The sequence below is a fragment of the Poecilia formosa genome, unplaced genomic scaffold (assembly GCF_000485575.1).
Source record: "Poecilia formosa unplaced genomic scaffold, Poecilia_formosa-5.1.2 Scaffold564, whole genome shotgun sequence".
Taxonomy (NCBI): Eukaryota; Metazoa; Chordata; class Actinopteri; order Cyprinodontiformes; family Poeciliidae; genus Poecilia; species Poecilia formosa.
The window spans coordinates 298,579-306,158 of record NW_006800503.1 but is presented as its reverse complement, the minus strand read 5'-3'; the positions used below and the strand labels follow the sequence as shown (position 1 = coordinate 306,158).

Below are 7,580 nucleotides of genomic sequence, written 5' to 3'. Positions count from 1 at the left end.
GATGGATGGATGGATGGATGGATGGATGGATGGATGGATGGATGGATGGATGGATGGAAACCATTGAATATTTGTTAGTTCACTGATCTACTTTGTGTTTGTCTGTCACATAAAATCCAAGGAAAGGATTTTATGTGACAAAACTTGTTGCATCCAAAAATTGGATGCAACATGTCAAAATGTGAAATGCTTAAAGGAATAAGAATAGTTTTGTAAATCAATGTATATTATGGACATTTTGAGAGACATAATCTGGACTTCAAAGTAAGCGATGTGAAACCAATGCAGTATTTATTTACAGCTTATGTGATCAGACTTCAGGCATGTCTTCCATTGGCTGCCAGTCACCTAAATGCAAGATGATGACATTTTTTCCTTCCAATATTCACCTTATAAAGCTCAGAACAAATATATTTGGCTCTTTGCTTCCAGGAATGTGAAGCGCTCATCCCAGTTCAGGCTTTAAGAACCCTGGTGTAGAAATACAGGCATGCATAAAACCTGGAACCTGAAACTTTTTTGTACTAACATTCATAGACGTCCTCTCTCCCACTTCTCCTTTTCTGTTTGCTGTACGTCATAGTAGAAATGAATAAACAACATCCCAAGATGTAGCACTTCCTCATTTTCATGTTAGGTGATGCATCATGCTTTGCAACAAACCACTGACTGCAATGGATGCAGAACCTTTTGTCAGGCTGGCATTTAGATCCAGTTACAAGAAGAAATGCAACACCTGGTCCTGTGAAAACATGGTGCAGCTTCAGATGTATTATTCATGCATTATTCAGTACAGGCTGAAGCTGAACGCACAGCTTGTTGCTGGTTAAAGCCCATTAAGTATAGGTAGCTAGTAGGATGTGAAACCATGTGCAGAGTGGATCCTAATCTTGACATGTAGAAACTGAAACTGTCATCTGAAACAGCCTTGTAAGTGAAATCTAAAACTACAGGAGCTGGTTGCTGCTCTCAGCTTCAGCTGCATATTCTGTCCTGAAGAGTTTGATGAACACAATTTAAAAGTCACTATCTGCGCTTACATTACAAATGGGTGCCAATCTTTGTCTATATTTTGCTAATGTCAAAAAAACCTATTTTGTGGTGTTTCCATTAAATAAGAAATTAAATTGAAATCACATGTGAATAAGCTTGTTCTCGCGATAAGCCATTGAAAACAATGGATGTAAACAGTTACATGAGATGCATTCATAAATCAGCCATGGTGGGCTGGTGCTCATCATCTATCAGCCAATCGGAGGAGTCATCTGCGTCTTATTCAGGCATTAGAGAGATAAGCCCCGCCCACTTGGGAGCGGCTACATATTCAGCGTTTTGGGAAAACTGTAGTCGGTAATTTTACAGAATGGTTGTGGATTCAATGCGTTGGAATTACAAACTGAACTTTTAATTAACTGTGATGCTGAGAGCTCTGGTGGATTCAGCTGCACTTTGTCTGAAAAACATAAAAACTACAAAACACAAAATGGACTACTGATTTTTTTTTTTTTGCATTGCTATGTTTCCATTAAGCATATTTATTTTTTGTTATTTCAATTTGCACAACTTTATGGTCAAAGGAAACACAGCTACAGTCAAACATCTGAAGTGCTAAGATTGGAATATTTTTATGAAAAAGGGTAACTTCTGTTTAACAGCAACTTTTGATTTTATTTACTTTCTTCCTACACAAAACTGATCTCAATAAGACTCTCAAAATACATATTTCCAAAATGAAATAAACAATCAATGAAGGGCAAACAGTCTTTATTGCACACTGTCGACGTCTGGCAGAAGATTCTGATCCAAAACGGCACCGAGAGCTTCGGCTGTTCTAATCTACACATGGTCTGTGCCTTTATACAAACATAGATGAATTGTTCTTTCCTGTTTGTACAAATATATGTAACAGCATCAGCACGCGCACACACACACACACACCCCCACACACACACACACACACGCACACTGCTTATTAACCTGATGTCGAACTTTGATAAATGTAACATTAATGGCAGTCTGGATTGAGGGAACTCTCACTATGTGTTCTTAAAAATAAAAACTGTTAATCAGCCAATCAGAAAACCACAACAGCAGATTTAGAGCTGCGTCTGCCAACCCACAGCGATATGGCAAAACGCTCCACATCTTGTAAACATGCATAAATGCATGACTTGCATTAAGAGTGTGTGAATTTTGCATTCTGAGGTTTCTCAGTGCATTTTGTTCAAAAACTTAACATTTGGTGGTACACTTCAAGACACCACGTTTAAAAAACAAAACATAAAAACAACATAACTAAACAAGGCCTAGTCAAAGTGCAGGCATAAATCCAATTGAGGATTTCTAGATAAACTTTAAGAAACTGCCAACAGCATATACTCTCCATCCAAGAGCATATGCATGTTTGAAGACTTGCAGCTGTAATTGCAGCTAATGGTGGCTGACTCACTTTTCATATTCAGAATCAGAATCAGAAGAATTTATTGTCATTGTCACAAAGACAATGAAATTGCAGTTTCAGTTACAGTTGATTTGTAAAACACTTTGAAAGCCCCAGCTCCTTTCCTGCCATTTAGTTTGATTCTTTGAGTTGTAAACCAGCAGGTGAAATGTGCTGGGCGGCCGTTTGAAAAGCTGCTTTTCTGCTGTTTTCAGAAGCAGAGCTTCTCAGTTTACGGCGAGTACTGCAGTAACCACGAGAAGGCTTTGCGACTTCTGATGGAGCTCAACAAGATTCCCAACATACGGACCTTTCTACTGGTAAGATAAAATATATATTCTTTCTTTTCAAATCTTTTTTTTTGTTTGTTCATTCAGAGGGGAGACTGAGGTTTCTTTTTTGCATGTTTTTTGTTCATTATAAAAATACATCAAAATTTGGGGTTGTAAACTCAGAAATTGTGAATACTTTTGTTAGACTCTGGATGACTTCACAGCTGATTTTCCTTTGGGTAGTTCTTTCTATATTCTTAAATGTTTTTCAGTTTTTTTTCCTTTGACCTACATTTGGTTAATATCCTGACTCCTTTCCGTAATCCTGCTTCGGTTTCACCTCTCCTATCACCTCCATTTCCATGTAAACACTTGAATAAAGGCCAGATAGCATAACAAGGTCAGGAGGTTCTTCCTGCCTGGACAGGAAGCAACCGTCGTCAAGGACATTTTTGTGTATTGTTACACTTGTAGTGCTTCCTCTGCCAGCTGCTTCCATGTTTTGACACCCAAACCTTTCTGGCTCCGGACAATGAAGTTAAAATGGCGCCGGGGGGCCCTGAGCGGGGCGTCCTCGACTCCCAGGCAGTGAAGCCATCCTGGGATCAGCCAGCTGTGGACTGTTGGCAGCCGTTTCTGGACGGGCCGTGAGCTCTGAGCCCCCCACGTCTGTCACAGTCCGGCTGCTTCCATGACATCCAGGGGATCAAGGCTGATGCATCCGCTGGATTTTTAAAATGTTTCCTCCTGCTCCTCTTAGGTCCAGATTAGCAGCTGTGAACCGGTCGGGTTCTGCATGATTCAGATGCTTCCAAAATAAAACCATTACTCAACATCTGGCTGTGCATCAAAACGATTATCAAATGTGTTTCTGTGTAGCAGAATTCTGCCAAATAAAATTAAATTGAAATAAAGAAATAAACTCCATGTTGACCTGGCAGGGATCTTTGTAGTAGTACAGGAAGAAACATATATTTTAACTTTAATTAGCCACCAAAAATGTGTCATCAGTGTCTCTTTTTGGATATTTCTGTAAATTTTCTTGCTAGTGAATTTCTTTTTTCAACTGTGATGGGAGCTTCTGAAATTGCATATCAAACTGAACAGCTAATGGCATTGTGAGCTAGGAGAGAAGTGAAGTTGAAAGAAAATTAGGTCAGAAGGATGAGTGGAGTGACTGGTGGCTTCAGGCTGGTGGATTACAAATATGAAGACAAAGAGAGAGAAAAGGAAGTTTGTAGAAACTAGAGTAGGAATCGGTGTGTGAAGGGGAAAAATTTAAAACAGCAGAAATCAGAGAAATTAAAAAGGTTAGTTTGACTTTTTTCTTTAAGAAATGCTTTTACAACTCCATTCAGCCTCTCCAGCTGTGCTTGAAAGGAATTGCCATGTGATCACAATGCTTCAAAGTGAGTTCCAGGCTTCCTTCCCTCTGGAGAACATTTCAGTGGTTCATCTGATTTGGCTTTTGATCGTCTTCCCATCCACTGGCTGGCAGCTAAAGACGAGCTGAAGTGAAACCAAGGCCATCGAAGTTCTGACCTTCATCCACTTCCGAAGAAGCAGAAGCTTCAGCTGGTTCTGGGGAAGAGTTCATTAATGCTCAATTGCTCTGAGAAAAAGATTTATTTCATAGGTTACCGTTTTGTTAAATGGTTCTGTGATTTTGTAAAAGTATTTTTCATCACTTTTGATGGAAGACGAGATTTTCTGAAGTTTAAAATTATATCATAATTGTCACGATTTTTGCTAAGTTTTGGTAATAGTACTGTCAGTAGTTATTGTGTTTGTCATAATTGCTAAAGATTTGTTTGTAGTTTAAGAAAAGTCATTAAAGTGCAGTAAAATACCAGACCACAGTTCCACTTGGCTCACTGTCCAGTTTTCTACAGAACACCTTATATCTGACCTTCCCTCACAGCCAAAATCAGATCCTGTAGTGCCGTGTTAGGCTACTGCTAGCATGTTAGCTCTTTGTTTTGATTTCCTTTTGACAACAGTGTTAATATGCATTAACAATTAATTCTGCTCCTGCTTCATAAACTCTTTGTTTTAAACATCATAACCCTAATAATTAGTGTGTCAGCTGCTCTTTGCACTTCTTTCTTCTGCCCAGACAGCTGTTGCTGACAGAGCAGGTCACGTGACACAAACAGGAAGTCAACATCATTGTAAAAGGTGAAAAACAATTTGCCAGAGGAACCCCAGACTGATAAGTTCAGCAGCATAATGCCACTGTCCTGTCATCAGGTACTGCAAGCTGCACACATAAATATAGAAAGTTCAGCTGCTGCTCAGGGTGCGGCTGACATAAAATCCAAAATGACTCAATAAAATAAAGTGTCTGGATTTAGCTCAGCTTAGTCAGGGAATCAAAATGGCAATCATTCCAAAACGCCTTGATCAGAACCTGAGTTCAGTTCTAATGACTGGATCAAGTTTAGGAGTTCTGATCAGGGCTGACAAAGTGTGACTGTCTCACTGAAAGAATCAAAACTCCAGGAGAAGTTAACTAAAAAGTTAATTTTCTTTGTTTTAAAATATTAGGTATATCTTATGATGTGGGTAAATCTCAAGAATTGAGTTTATATTTACTGAAAATGACAAATTTTATTAACATTTAATTGCATGGTAAAGACAGTTAGAGGTTATTTCTAATTTTACTAAATTACTAAAAGTTGTGATATTTGTAGAATTGCTTTATGCAGTTTCTGTGATGATGCAGAAAGAAAACAATAAACATATTCAACATAATTTCACACTAACAACAGGAGACATCTGTTGGCTTTTTGGTCCTAAAATCACATTTTACCTTTAGGTGTAAAAAGCATGTCTCATAAAACAACATCCTTATGAATAAAAACATATTTAAATCTTTTCTCAGACTTTGATCTGCTAAAGACCGGCTTCCTGACTGACTGCTGTAAATGGCGTCTACAGCCAAGTGAAACATGACAGCAGCAGCTAATTAACTAATTAAAGCCTTTTTACCCATGACAACTTCAAAGCACATCCACAAAATCTTTAAATGCTGTAAAACTTATACTAGATCAGTGATGTGTGCACAAGTCGAGTCATCCCTGATTTCTTTGTCTGAAGGTTTGAAAGTCTAAAGAAAATCTTAGACAACTTTAAAACAAGTCACTTTAAAGAACAGTTTAACACTTTGTACAGGGTACTGCGTCTTAGAAAGATGGAGATTTCGATCCTCTCACTTTTAGTCACATTGGAACCACAAATCTTCAATTCACTTTTATTGGGATTCTATAAGAGAGACCAACACAAAGTAACACTTAATTGCTATGTGTTAGGAAGATAATTTTTAATAAAAGTTCTGCAGCTTTAAAGAATCTTTAAATTCACAAGAACCATGAATCAGTCACAGCTAGTCCACAGGTCTTTGACTATAAACACTGTGCAGCAGACATTAGATTGTCCTGATCTGTGTGTCTCATATCTGTCCCTGTCAAATAAACTATAAAAAGATAATAGCAGTATAGCTGTTTTTTATGACTATGCTAACCTGGTGATGTATTTTCAGCGTTAACCTTAAACTCACTTCCACCATCAACTTCCCTCGCCCTGGCAGAGATTTGTTTAAAATCGACACAGGAAGGAATCAAGCTAGACTTTTACATCCTATACGCAGAGCTGGACTCTTTTCCGGCGCTCTTCTTCTCCTCTCACTTCTTTTGTTTTTTCACATTAAATAATTATGTCATTGCTTCAATGCAAATCCAGAAAACACAAGTCTGAAACGTGTTTCTGCTTCTGTTTCCTGTGCAGCACTGCATGCTGTTGGGAGGAAAGAAGAGCACAGACATTCCCCTGGAGGGTTACCTTCTCACTCCCATCCAGAGAATCTGCAAGTACCCTCTGCTGCTCAAGGTACGGCTGCAGCTGCTGCAGCAGCGCTGCACCACACAGCACAATCTGAAAACCAAACAGCTATGTTTGAGTTCAGGTCATGACTCATTTGTAAACTTGGTTAGATGGGCACATTTCTTCCTATGCCGTTGGTGGTAGTTTTGGAGCAGAGGCTGGTAAAGGTCATGCTCCTAAATAACCTCCCTGAAACTCTGTTGTGTGCTTTTTTTTAGTGGATCTACTTAATTTTCTGAACTTCCTCTCTCTGTGATATAGGAACTACTTAAAAGGACTCCTAAGAAGCATGCAGACTACCCTGCTGTGGAGGAGGCTCTGCAGGCCATGAAGGCCGTCTGCTCCAACATCAACGAGACCAAGAGGCAGATGGAGAAACTGGAGGCTCTGGAGCAGCTGCAGTCCCACATTGAAGGCTGGGAGGTGAGAACAAGAGCAGGCTGAGCCGCCACAACTGGGGCGGGAGGTCTGGACTGGAAGGGAAACTGAGATCTTTGAGATTTCAGACTCAGAGGCCGGTCATGAATGCAACTGAAAGGAGAAATTAATTTTTAATAAAACCACAACAAAGACAGCTAGAGTTAAAAGACGTTAACTACCACATCACTCCTCCACTTTTACAGCCACGGTATTATGATGCTCTGCTTTTACCTAAAGGTCTGAAGGGTCTGCTGCATTTTCACGCCTCCCTCACCACCACAACAGGGCCCTTGTCTCAAGTGGCACCACTGGGGACAGTTCACCCACTCAGGCAGCTGGAGGGGGCATGCCAACAGGCTCACCGGCCAATCAGAAGAGTCCTGAGAAGCAGACCCCCATGTTTGAGGAGTTTATATGTGCTACCTTTAGTTGGAATGCGCCTCATCTGAACATCCATTTGTCTCATTTCATTATTTTACACAAAGCCGGTCACAACAACACATTTTTCTGGACAATAAATTCTCCCAGAAATGTTTGTGATAATTGATAATATTGTTGTTTTGAGA

The 7,580-nt window shown here is 39.6% G+C and overlaps 1 protein-coding gene across 1 annotated transcript in view; it reads left to right on the top strand.

Annotated features, from left to right (window-relative positions):
* Window positions 1-7,580, top strand: part of prex1 (phosphatidylinositol-3,4,5-trisphosphate-dependent Rac exchange factor 1) — a 152,403-nt gene that overhangs the window by 40,906 nt on the left and 103,917 nt on the right. The window lies entirely within an intron of this gene.